The sequence below is a fragment of the Lepisma saccharinum genome, chromosome 17, assembly GCF_977018435.1.
Source record: "Lepisma saccharinum chromosome 17, izLepSacc3.1, whole genome shotgun sequence".
NCBI lineage: Eukaryota > Metazoa > Arthropoda > Insecta > Zygentoma > Lepismatidae > Lepisma > Lepisma saccharinum.
The window spans coordinates 52,921,008-52,934,770 of NC_139245.1; the positions used below are offsets into that span (position 1 = coordinate 52,921,008).

The 13,763-nt window shown below is 37.5% G+C and overlaps 1 pseudogene; it reads right to left on the reverse strand.

The window, feature by feature from the left end:
- Positions 1 to 12,385: 12,385 nt before the first annotated feature.
- Positions 12,386 to 12,772, reverse strand: LOC146001418 (histone-lysine N-methyltransferase SETMAR pseudogene; annotated as a pseudogene).
- Positions 12,773 to 13,763: the final 991 nt, after the last annotated feature.

The window sequence follows — 13,763 nt, forward strand, 5'->3', positions numbered from 1 at the left end:
TCCTTTTAATGAAATTAAGGATCAAATGTGTAGCTGATTTGCATAGTGAAATGAGTTAACAGACGGTGAAAATTCATAGTAAATATGCGTATATATCTATAAAAATATAAACTTTGATACCGCGCCACGTCTGTGGCCGAATACGTTGACTGGTCGACTCACAATTTAACCACGAAAGTTCTAGGTTCGAGTGCTGGCACCAATTTCATCATTCATCCTCATCGTCGTGATTTCCCTCAGGATGATTAGAAGTGGCTTAAAATACGAAAACTACAGACAACCAAAAACTAAGAAAATTAATGAAAATGTGTAATAATGTACATTTGGTCCTGAAGATATAATGTTAGTAATTTTGCTTTATATTGTATTCTATATTATTTTGCATGATAGCACTTATTGCCATGCTAGTCAAATATTTCGATGCAATTTAAATGTTCTTCGAGTTATATAAATTTAATGTATTGCATTCTGTAGTAATATCTGCATGGTTTATAACATTTTACTATGGACCGTATTTGCCGACATATAAGGCTATTTCGTGTACACTGTTTTTGAGGATAAAGCTTTATCACTGAATATCATAATTAATAAAATATTTCAATTATAAATTAATATGTAGATCTAATTTCAATAACCTTAACTATAGCTCTTGTCCAGTCTTACTGCGGGCGCTCTACATGCTGGCAAGGGAAGTGGGGAACGGGTAAGCAACAAATCCAGAGCTATAAGAAACGCAGCAGCCCATAGAATGAGGTGCGTGTAGTAGTTCCTCCCGCCACGTCGTAACTCTTGGAGCCACCGCTATTGTCTGGTTGGTCTTCCGCTTTCCATTTCCCTTGAAAGCGTGTTGAGCCCCCACCGTAAGAGTAGACAAGAGGAAAGAATGCATTTAAATTTTCGTTAAAAGCCAGACATTCCTCTCCAGAGATACATGGAGAGTCATTTGAAAGCTCATTTAAATCAGAATTCGAGTACTTATACAACTAATATTCATCTGTGCCATTGCATTACTAATGTCACACTTATTAAATGATTTCAGCACTGCCTTACGTTTCACAACATCCCATGTAGCTTTGACTCATTCACAAACCTCCTTCATTCTGATGGTATAACCTGACGCACTCTGTTATTCAGAGCTATTTTTAAAAGGTAAAAAGTGAGTCTTATACGGCAGCAGATAGGGTAACCTTTGAAATACACCTGAATTTATATAAGGAAAAGAAGAATTAGTGGTAATAGTATATTTCAGCTCCTTGAATAAGAACGACATGTTCTCCATGTTTTGCAATATTATGTAGGCGGATTCCTGACGTGTTCAACACAAATAACCATACAGGAACGGAATTGCATGACCATATGTGAGAGGAAGAAATACCCATGAAATGAAGGATAAGTGAAATATTAGGTGAGCCACAAGACAGGCGGAGAATTGAAAATGAATGTCCGTGAGTGAAATTCATGCAAAAATGAAGATAGGGTTATAATGGCCAACGAATCTCGCATGTTGATTGGATGATAAATGATCATGTGAGGTGCGTCAGGGAGAATGCTCGCTTGCAGAAACCCACACAGGAAGGGTAAGGAAGAGTTCTAAAAAATCGGGGCATGTATAACACATGTGAGTTATAAATTTTTTTCATATCTCCCACACTCCATGTAAATGCAAATTTCCTATACTCACATGTCTCCCACCCCCCTCAGATTCTCTCCACCTTTCGGAGCACAAATATTTGAAGGTCATATGAGGGAATTTAACATTCTGTGTTATTTCAGATATTAGAGAGAAGAGGGACCGTTTTCTCACTGTGCGATTTATAGTGGAACTCATTTATTTATTTGAGAAAATTTCAGATACAGCACAGGTGGCCATTTTACACTGGAATTGTCAACAATGAGAAAGCAATAATTATAATAAGCATAAAAATAAAAATAAAATAAAATAAATAAATAAAAATAAATAAGAAATAATTAAGAGTAACAAAACAACATAAAAGTGAATAGCAAATGAACAAAAAAATAAGTAAGAGATGGCACTATGTGATATTAATTACAAGTATTTCTTCTGATAGAAGACCGAAAGGCAAACTCGGAGGAAAATATATCAATACTTGAGGGGAGATCATTGTATTGTGCTGCAAGTCTATAAAAGAGAGATCTTTTTTTAATTTCGAGTCTAGGTTTTTTAGTATAAAATAACCTTGTATTGCGAGTTGTGCGCATAGGTACTCTAAAGTGGAATTCCTCAAGGAGTGTGTTGCAGCGGATTTTGCCATAAGATTATGAGCTTTTTCTGAAGCATTATCAGGTACAAGAAAATCTAAAATATGCTTGGGAACATCTCTGGTAAAGGGCCACATTTCCGTTTCGTAGAAGTTTATTCCTTTACTGCTAGGTGTGGAACAAGCCCTTGTCCACTTGTGGTGATAAATAGTAGAAGATAAATAGTTTTGTATATCAACGTACATGAACTCCAGGATTTTAGAACGGAGCGCTTCAGAAATTTCATTCCCCTGGAGATAATTCTGAGGTTTTTGAATCATATCATATTTTTAGTATTAAAAGAGTAACTTACTCGCAATTATAATAATCAATGTCTACTTATCTTAGAATTTTGTTATCTTTCATTCCTAATACGACTTCCGTGGCAGAGTGGATAGCACGCAAGGGGTTTTGGGCTCGATAACTGAGTAGCGTGGGTGTTCTTTCTGGTGTTACTTCTAGGGATGGATAATATCGGAAATTTGATGTCGTGATACATCGTCAAGAAAATATCGTCAAACACGATACGATACGATATATATTCCATATCGTGATATCGGCAATATATCGCCGACACAATATATATTGCCAAATATTTGTGACGATATATCGACAAAATACCGTGACAATATATCGCCGACACGATATATATCACCAGGATATGGTGACGATATATCGCCGACGCAGGCTGAAGTCGGGCGCTGAAAGTCTGAATCCATATGAACATTTTACCATGACGTTGCCAAGTGTCATTTTGCGCGTAATGTGACTAAGACACTGGCAAACAGCCATAGGTTCAACGGACGGCGTCCGGTTACGACACAGAAAATTTGGACTGCTTTCAAACTTTCGACCCAAATCTCTAATAATATATGTTTTTATCGATTAAATGTTTAAAGGCACTTACAAATATGTACTCCTCAGGATTGGGTAGTAAGGGGTGAACGTTCCACGTAGTAGCTACACTCAAACTTCAACCTCACTTCTACGTAATACACCCTACACTAACGGGGCTCTGGCGTCTGAAACTACGGCCAGTATAATCTTCGTAGGACTCTGCGTATGTTGTCCTGTGTTTCGTCCTCGTTTGTGCTGAGTGCCCATTTACAGCCTCAGCATTTAGCCAAGGTAAGAATATTTTAGTGCTCAAACACGTGTTTACTTTAGTTATTGTAAGGATCTGAGCCACGTATAGTGAAGGGTGCAAAATAGCCTAAACTTTTAGTTCAAATTCAAAAACTCCTCACGATTAAAGCCCTAGACGCCTACAAGTCTAGGAATATGGATATCATATATTTGTTTGCGAGTTCATCTTTACGTTAATCATAAACCCATTGCTATCATCACGATTAACTTCCAGGTAGAAAAACGACATTATATAACGAAAAATAATTTTGAAAGATCAATCTATCCCCATACTCTGTGGTACATGAACTACACAATGATGTATTTTTAAATCGTCTATTATATTACCAAGTTTCAATTTATTGCACTCTGAAAAAAATCTTATCACGCAGCATGCGTCATGCTATTTTTCCACCCCCTCCGGACACATTTCAGACTATTCTTTGAGGAGTAAGGTCAGTAAAGTGACCTTTTCATTTGCACGTTTTATCCCGGCATTTACTTGACTTTCTAAACCACTAAAGTAGTTGTAGCCTGGATGTTGGGACAACAATGAAACTCTTGAAGTACAACTGATAGCAAAGTAGACAGGCAAGTAAACATGTCAAGTAAATATGTAGAAGCCGGCGCTTCAAGCAAGCTTCCATATTCGACAATTGCTGAATATAAAGTATCCTGTATTTTGGCTGCAATAAAATATCTCCCGAACTTCGAAATATCTCCATAACGTCGACCTTTATTTATCCATCTTAATGACAATGCAATATTTACTACTTTGTTGTGTCAATTCTACATAGCGCTATATATTTATAAGAGGGTCAGTCAATAAATAATAAAAATTAATTCATTACTCATTAATAATGTGAGGTATAAGGATACTATTTCCGACTACTATGGGTAGTAGAAAAGCTACTTGAGAAAATATAAAACATGCCTTTGCACTCATGTGGCAACGGTGGACGATTGACCAAGTAGCAAAATGGAGTCCATTCGGGAGGATCACGACTAGAAATGGTGGGTTGGTCTGAAAAACTAGCACAGAAGCCATTGTTGCAATAGGCTTACGGGACAGATGTTCTGCCACAGTCAACCGCCTTTCGTTGGTTCAGAGAGCTTGAGGGAATCTGTGCATCGACAGCAAATGTAAGCGGTCCGACCACAGCCGTGAAAGAGATAATGAACAACACAGCTGCTGTCATTCTTCATTAAGGTAGGACAATAACCGTTGAAGAGCAATCTTTACCATCACTTGCACATGACACGCGCCTGTGTAAGGTGGGTAAGGTTAAAGTCCTGATTCGAACGATACTTCAAGCAAAGTGCCGAATTATCAGCGACCTCGTTAACAACCATCCATAAGGCCGCGAGGAGAACTGTATATCCTCCCTTCAAACCATTTCTACCAATAGTGTCTATTTCAGGAACTGGCAGCTCTTGTAAAGTAAATGAGATGTTGCCAACTCAGTTTCTTTAGAGATTTCTTGAAAAGGTTTCGGTTGCGGTTATCTTTGTTAGGTTGCGTTAACGTGTTGTGTTATTTGTTTTATACAATGTGGAGACTTGGGGAGCATAATGTTGTAGTGGATGTATGGATGTCTGATCATTGCAGGTAAAAGTAACAACAGTGCTTCTCAGATAAGCTTCTAAGATAAGCAAAGAAAAAATATATTTATGCAAATTTTGCAGGACATTCGTGTGTGCTGTTCAAAATAGAATGTTTCCCATGGCTTCGCATTATACCTAGGTGTCAAGCACTTATTTTGTTTTTGGGGGGAGTCCAAGGGGTCCTGACCCCCCCCCGAAAGACTTACCAAGTAGTAAAAGTAAATAATCAAAATATAATTGTGTAGTATAATCGATGGTTATTTCCACTGAACTTATTATATTGTTGGAAGGCAAGGAATTTTGCTCATACGGCTTTAAAGGGTTCCAAATATTTATGCACAATACTAATGATGATATCCATAACATATTGATAGGGAACTTTACTTTTCGTTAATTGGATATAACTCCTTTTTGTTATTCAATAAATATTCAATTCTTTTTCTATTTCACATTAAATGCTTGCCAGGGCAGTTGTTTTTATGCAAATCTTATCGACCTTAACTACACGAAAGCTAGATAATGAGTACGTGCTGTTATATATCTATTCTTTTACTATCTTTTACTTATTCATGTAATAATAAGTAACATTAATTAATTTACATATTTAATTAATATTTTAATTTAATTAAATATATTCTAATTATTATTATGTATTATTATTGCGACACTTGGTTGGACCCGAAATGTATTTATACATACGTGCAGGAGTGTGTGTGTGTATATATATATATATATATATATATATATATATATATATACCCCCAAATGAAAAACGTTCCTGCGCCACTGTTATCCACATTGAGATACAACAAAGCAGCACAGAAGAAAACTGGGAAACAAGAAAGAGACGTAACTTAAAGAAAGCTGATTGGGACACAAGGAATACGATTTTACAAGATCTGAAGGATCAGAATGAAGGTGAAGATCCTGACATCATCTCAGGGATATGACGACCAAAATACAAGTAAATGAAATTATATATTTCCGGGACTAAGAACGTTAGAGGTACAAATGATACCTCGTTTTTCTCAGTATACTTTGGGCCATAATTCTGATGGAAATACAATAAATTTTCCGTAATCAGTTAGAAGTAGTAGAAGAAAAAATGAAAGAAACTCTTCTTTTTACACGAAATTCAACGGACCCGCACACAGGCTACGCTAGGACGTGGATCTCCAGAAAATACCCACATAATGCCTGGTATGTTTGCCATTTATGTGGAAAAATTTACGCACTTGTTGCTAATACTTTCGGAGAAAAAAACACTCAATTCCACAGCTCGCCGCTGGTCAAACGCCACGAGCTGGGGAACACACACGATGAACGAAAGTTCAAACTTGAAAAAATTCAACTCGTCCAACTCGCTTTGTTAGTGTATCATGCCTTCAGCGGCAACTTACCTAAGTAAAATTAATACGCTGTTGGTTCAAGGTCTGTTCCTCACTCCATTCGCAGCTCTGTCCAGGGCACCTGTATTCGCGAAGGAAAGAACAACTCAAGCTCGGAGCTTTCAGATTGCAAAGAATGCTTACGAAAACCATTGACTTTTATCGGTATAGTCTGCAACGTAATCTTGATACAGTGTTGCACATTCGAAACCTCCAAAAGATTCTGAGAGAAGCAAAATGCTTTCGAGGGTACACTTAAGCGGGACGTTACTGGTCGAAAATGTCAGCATCTCCGCTAGCGCCGTCCGCCACACTTCTCCCGATCTCTTGGCCTCGCAAGGAATTGGACGCACTATATTGTATCCTTCAACTTCAAAGAAGAAAAGAAGAACCTTGAACTGTAATCTTATCTTATGTGTAATTATAATATTTTTCTATATTCTATTGTTATGTTTTATATTTTTATTATTCTTAATCTCAACAATGAACCCACTTCATCTAACAATAAGTTTCCCAATTACACCTTGGTTTAATATTAGGTACTAGGGACCACATACAAACATTAGGAGGTGAAGGAGGTAGCCTGAAAGGGTGCAAGGGACAGAGGTTCCGCTTACATTCTCTAGATGTAACAGTCAATGAGATATCGATTATTGACCCGAATGGAGATTATGGCGTTTAGGTTCCGCACGTTTGGGAAGGAATATTGTATAAATCATGTACTAATGACAAGTATGGCGCAAGCACTGGTTTCTGTGCTTACAAATAAAGTTGTTCTTTGATTTATATATCAGTTTTCAATTATTTAAGCTCCCTGTCATCATCGATGTTGTTAGAACTCGTACATAGTCATATGGGTAGTGTGCTCGCTTGTGGTGTGAGCAGTCATGTGTGCGCCCTAGTGTGTTAACCAAGCATCGTGAGGCACAATTCTGAGCTACTTCTAATGAAAATGGCAGCGGCGATGGGAATTTACGAACTGACAAATCACCATCGAAATGTCCTTTGTCAGTCTTTAGGTCAGAAAGGCTGTCGTCAGGAAGATTTTGAATTGATTTGCTTTAATTTTCGTTATTTAGCGTCGCACGTATGCTGATTTTGGCTAATCTCGACGATGAGGATGAGTGATGATATGACGATATTGATGAAGGGACGCTAATAAAAACACCCATAGGACGGGATTTGAACTCGCGACCCGTGGCGCAGTAACACCATGTGCTAACTACTTTGGCACGAGTAATAACATGAGGGATGTAAGATAAACCACAGGATGTAATGATTCATTAAACGTAAATATGAGCGCCAGATGTTTGGGAAAGGAAATAGGAGGTCATAAGAGCAACTTCCTCTAGATGTGCCTTTGCACAGGGAAACCATACCTTTTAAAGGAAATGACTAGTATCAAGTGTTCCCAGGTTCGATTCCTGTTAGAGACAAGTCTCAGTGGTATATCTTCCACCTTAAACTGGAAGTTCATGTTAGCTATGCATAAAACGATCTTTATCAATTTTTTATGACAAAGACTATATTTTAATTCATATTTGCATGTGTGATAGAATTTACACATAATTATTGATCGCAAATATAACACGTTAACTGCCATGCCGGTCCCATGAGCCCGACATCAAGATTTCTTATGAGGCCGCGTTGGTCCCATGGGACCGACGTTGTAACGTCTAATTCGAATCACTCTGGCAGGCCAACGGTCCTTCGCGCAAGCATATTTCATATTGGAAAGGCCCGGCACGGCGCCCTAGAATCCAACGGCACATGCATTTTTGGCAACTTATAAGCAGCAAAGCCAAATTTTTATATTTATTATTATTGTTGCTATGAAGCATGTATATTCCTTAGAACGTCTTATGGGTAAGTAACCTGATTTCGCTCATTACTTAAATACAGCATTTTAATATATTTATTTATTTTTAATTTATTTGTGGTATTTGTATATAATTAGACAGTGGTATTGGTGCATCAACACTGAGGCTATTTACACCTATGTAACTCTATGTCGAGGAGTCCCTATAAGATTGGTGACAATATTTGCATTTGTTGCTTACGGTATATTCACCAATTATGTGAAATATATGTTTCATTTTATTTTTTTAATATATTTTTTATTATTTTTGTATTATTTTATAGTTTTTATAATATGCACCAACTTACAAGATAATCTTTAGCATACATTTTAAATTTGTATTCATACAATGGCATATATTTTTGGAACATAGGAAAAAATATAATACAGCATATACAGTACATAATATTCATATTTTTGTAAAAGAAATGAGTTACATTAATGCATTGAAAATGTTTTCACAAAACTTTTCAGTCAACACTTGAAAAACTGTAATCACTTCACGTGAACTTTATTGAAGCAAGGAATACACATATGTGGTTTACCTCCTTCACACCCTTCACAAAAAGTAACAACCTTCTTCACATTATTCGCTGCTGTTTTTCGGCCTTCTTTTTCAGAGACTAATTTATAGCAGTACTTGCAATATTTGCGCACTTTGTGAACTGGTCCTTCCTTCGTTTGTATTGTGTGATGGGAACGTTTTTTCAGAGGTCTTCCTTACCAGGTGAACCTGTTGTAGTTTCTTCCTCTTTGTCAGTCAAAGGACCACTTTTTCTCTGAAAGACACAATGTTTATGGAGTCACCCCTAACTTCTTTGTACAAAATAAAAGCATTTACCATTGCGGTGTTCAGGAAAAGTTCCATATCTACTTTGCGATACCATTTCACAGTTTTTCGCAGTGGGGAAGAGTACGCAGACATCTCATCAGACAGATAAACTGGTGATTTACCTTTACTTATTTATTTATTTATGCTAGTATTATCCTGCTGAAAAACAGCTGGCTGGCCTTAGTACAGCAGTACGTATACATGTAAATACATAAAAGTCATAAATTTATAATACAAGATTGAATCATAAAGATGTGACTGTACAAAAGAAATACTAAATACAGTAAGAGGTACAATAAAATATGAATGATATATACATTAAAGTATACATGATAAGTCATTAAAATAGGCCTGATGAATGATTAAAATACAATTGATCTTTAGGCTCGTTGGAAATCATTATAACTACTGACTATGGAGTTTAAAAACTAATTATATTTATAATCTGTAGATGCTGTCAATAACGACCCTTTAGTGCGTACTCGATACGGCGTAGCTCGTATAGATATTCTCGATAAAAGCGTAGGAACAGAGTAGTAACCTTCTAAAATTTTCTCAACGAATTTTATGTCATTTCTGTTTCTTCTAGCTGAAAGGTATTCAACTTTTAACTTGTTCAATAGGTTGTCATAACTATAAAATAATTTAAACAGTTTAAATCTAAAATATAAATAGGAAAGAAATTTATTTCGTATATTCTCAATGATGTCACATTTTCCAACACCACAGGAAAAATTCCATGTCACAGAACTGAATTCCAGAATGGGTCTGACAAACGCCCTGTACATAACTAAGAGAAGGTTGAGGTTATTCAGACCTTGCCATGTTATGAGAATGTCTTGTAGAGCATAAGCACGTTCCTCTTGTCTTTCCACTTCAATATGGTGATTACCCGCTCATTTGTAGTGGTTATCACCTCGTCTTTCTTGGGTTTTTTCAACAATAAATATCCTTGGGACCTCTATTTGCAAGCAGTGTTCCTACGCGATGTGTATCTACATCCAAAAGTTTATTTGCAAAATCTACACTTGTGTACCAATTGTCGGTATACACAGTACGACCTGAATTTAGTAGTTTGTCACACAGTGACAATACAATATCAGCCGGTTTAATTGTTGTTCCGTCAATTTTTTTCCCATAATATATTTTCACATTGCAAGTGTAGCCGTTCCCAGTACATAATTAATGCAGTACTTGTGTCTCTTCTGTTCCAGCTATTGACGCATAATTACTCTTCCACGGAAGGGTACAAGAGTTTCATCAACACAGACAAACTCACCGGGTTCATATACTTCCTGAAACTTATCATTGAAATTATCAACCAAACATTGAACTTTGTGTAATCTTTCTCTAGGAGCACACTGTTCATTATCAGAAAAATGTAGCATTCGCAAAATTAGATAAAATCTATTTCTTCCCATAACTGATGCTGCGCAAGTGTTCTTGTATAAACAATTTTGTCTCCAGTAGTGAGACAACTGCGGCATTTGTACTATACCCATCCAAACTACTAATCCAAAAAACTTCTTCATCACATTAGCAGTCACTGGAACCCATTTATGTAGTCTAGGAGATGGTGTGACATCACTTTTGTCACTCAATAGACAATGTGTTGCATACAAATTTATTTCTTCTGCAATAATACTGAAAACATTGTCATCAACTATCAGTGAGTAAAAATCTTCTGGCTTTCCAAGGGCAAGCATCCCTGCGACGTTACAGTCAATTCCACATGAAATCACAAACTGTCTGATGTTTGGTGGATTTCCATTTAAACCCTGGCTACAAGAAACATCTTGTGGCTGAATATCAGATTCATCAGAAGTAGTAAGATCATCTTCTGTATTGTTTGGAGAAAATATTGGATCATCTTCCGAGTCCTGAAACTCTTCTTCTGACATATCAAGATATTGGCAAATCTCCCTTTTATCCAAGCGTCTGGACGCCATTGTAGCTTATCAGTCAAGTGGCAAAGTAAATTTTACAGCAAAACATTCCAAACAAAACACACTGAACCGAAACTGAAAATAATTATTTCCTTATTTGTTGTCGGAAAGAGAAAGATTTCCATAAAGAAAAGATGAAAATGGCCGATTATTGAAAATTATTTTATGTTTATAGTGCATTGTGTTGGGCAGTATTGTTTAGAGTACTTCTAAACAATACTTGTAACTTAGCAGGTCAAATATAAAGTTCAAAGTAAAGAATGCATTTTCGCGAAATTGATTGTTGCTTTTCATTCGCCGGTTTTCCTGTTGGCGCCTCGTTGGTCCCATGGGACCGACACACTATAAATTTCGATTTATCGATATAATAAAAACAAAATTCGAAATTTGATAACATGAAGTTATTTTACAACAGGAACACTACCCAATGGCATTAACCGCGCTGTCAGTGATTATTGAAAATTTCATCCGGCAGTTAACTTAGGGAGATATTTTAATTAAAATTTCCAAAACTTCTAACTATAACTTAAAACACTTAATTTGTGTTTAATAACGCGATACCGACAAGATAATCAATACTGAGAAAAAATGCAACACTGCGGTAAAGAAAATGAACATTATTCAACTTTGGGTGAAATTGATCAATCATATTCTACCAGGTAACCAAGAAAGTTCATGCGGTTTTAGTACAAAGAAGAAAAGGTCCAAAACAAATGTGTTTACCTTATATTTATTCTACAAAATATCTACCATCCGCTTCTACTACCTTTTCCCATCTTTGTACAAGCCTGTAGATGCCATGTTTGAAAAAGTCTTTGTGTAGGGCCGCAAAAAACTGCACCACCGCGTTTTCAACCTCCTCGCGAGTTTGGAAATGTCGATTGCGCATATGGTTGTCCATAGACAAAAAAAGATGGTAGTCTGATGGAGCGATGTCGGGTGAATACGCTGGATGTGGCAGAAGTTCCCAGCCGAGAGAAGAAATCACCTCCAGGGTCATCTTTGCTGTATGCGGGTTAGCGTTGTCTTGGTGGAAAAGAACACGCTTCCTATTCACTAATGCAGGTTGTTTTTTTGCAAGCTGTTCGGCCACTCTTTGCAATTGCGCGGAGTACACCTCTTTGTTGATGGTTTTACCACTTTCCAAGAACTCATAATGCACAATCCCAGCCGTAGTCCACCAGACACACAGCATCACTTTCCGCTGATGAAGAGCAGGTTTTGCAGTTAAAGGTATGGTGTCATTTGACGATAGCCAATGGTATGAGCGTTTCTTGTTATCGTCCATTACCCACTTTTCATCACACGTCAAAATGCGGTCCAAAATTGGACAGTTGTTGTTCCTAGTGAGCAAGGAAGCGCAAATGTCCAGTCATTGGAGACGGTTCGCAGCAGTCAGCTCGTGCGGGACCCACTTACTCAGTTTCCATGATTTGCCAAGCTCATGCAAGTGCACACGAATTGTTTCAGCACTTACCGCAAATCGTTGAGCGAGTTCTTGACACGTTTGAAGTGAATCCTTTTCAATTGCTGCCTTCAGTTGGTCCACATCGAGAGATTTCGGTCTGCCTGATCGAGGTTTGTCTGACAGTGTCTCATCGCCACTCGAGAAGGTCTGAAACCACTTTTGCGCTGTCCGTTCACTAATTGTACATTCTCCAAACGCTGCACGTATTTTTCTTGCTGCTTCCGCTCCTTTTGTGCCCAACTTGTACTCATACAGTAAACACGCCCTGATTACTGCATTCGACACAGCCATGGTTCACTGCGAATACTTGCTCCCGAACTATCGACTGCGACCTGTTATCTACGTTAGCCGACGTGCCAAGGAATGAGCTTTCCGCCAATCACACATACATGTACCCCTGGCGGCTGAACTGCATACTACCCCACGCAAACTACAGGCAGTTGTAAAAACCGCATGAACTTTCTTGGTTACCTGGTATTTTGTTTATTTTTCATCCACTAATCCGCAAAGAATTGATTTCGATATATTCTGGTAAATTGCAAAGTGGCTGAAAACGAGTACTAAAATAATTCCTGGATTATCTATCTAGATGGTTTGGCATTGCACCAAAGCCATGGACTTCAAAGCTTGTTGGTTGTTCTGATGAATTGTATGCGGGGATGAGCCTCTATCAGCATTGGCAGATGCGTTTGTCACCAACAGAAACACCGCTCAGCATGAGTGGGGAGTTAATTGCTTTGGGCAAATTGTTTGATTTGAACAAACAAGTTTTCGCATGAATCAGGAATTAAAGGCGTCGGCATACGCTGACAGTGAATCGGAGAAACAAAAGTTGCCGTATGCTTTTATCTTCACACTGTTACGTCCTTGAATATTTTCGTAACTTTGTATTATAATTGTAAATGTACATGTTGAATGGAAAAAGATTTAGTGCCACCTTGATTTCTTCATAACGTTTATAAATTTACATGTTGTATAACTCAGTTTGTGACGTAAACGTGAACGCACCAATCAGGATGCTTATGATCTAATGAATTAAACTTAATGTAATATACTAATGAAGTTTGCTCGTTTAACGCAACATGCATATTGCTGTCATGTAAATATAAACCCGCCAAACAAAGTTCATCAGTGTTAATGAACTAACCAGATTATGATTAGATAATGGTAAAGGTAAAGTGCTCCCCTGTGCTTAGAACCATGCCATGAAGGCGTATAGGGGGTGTGGGGGTAACGCCCCACACTTTCTTGATCCGGTCGTGAGTGGTGGTGATGTGATCAG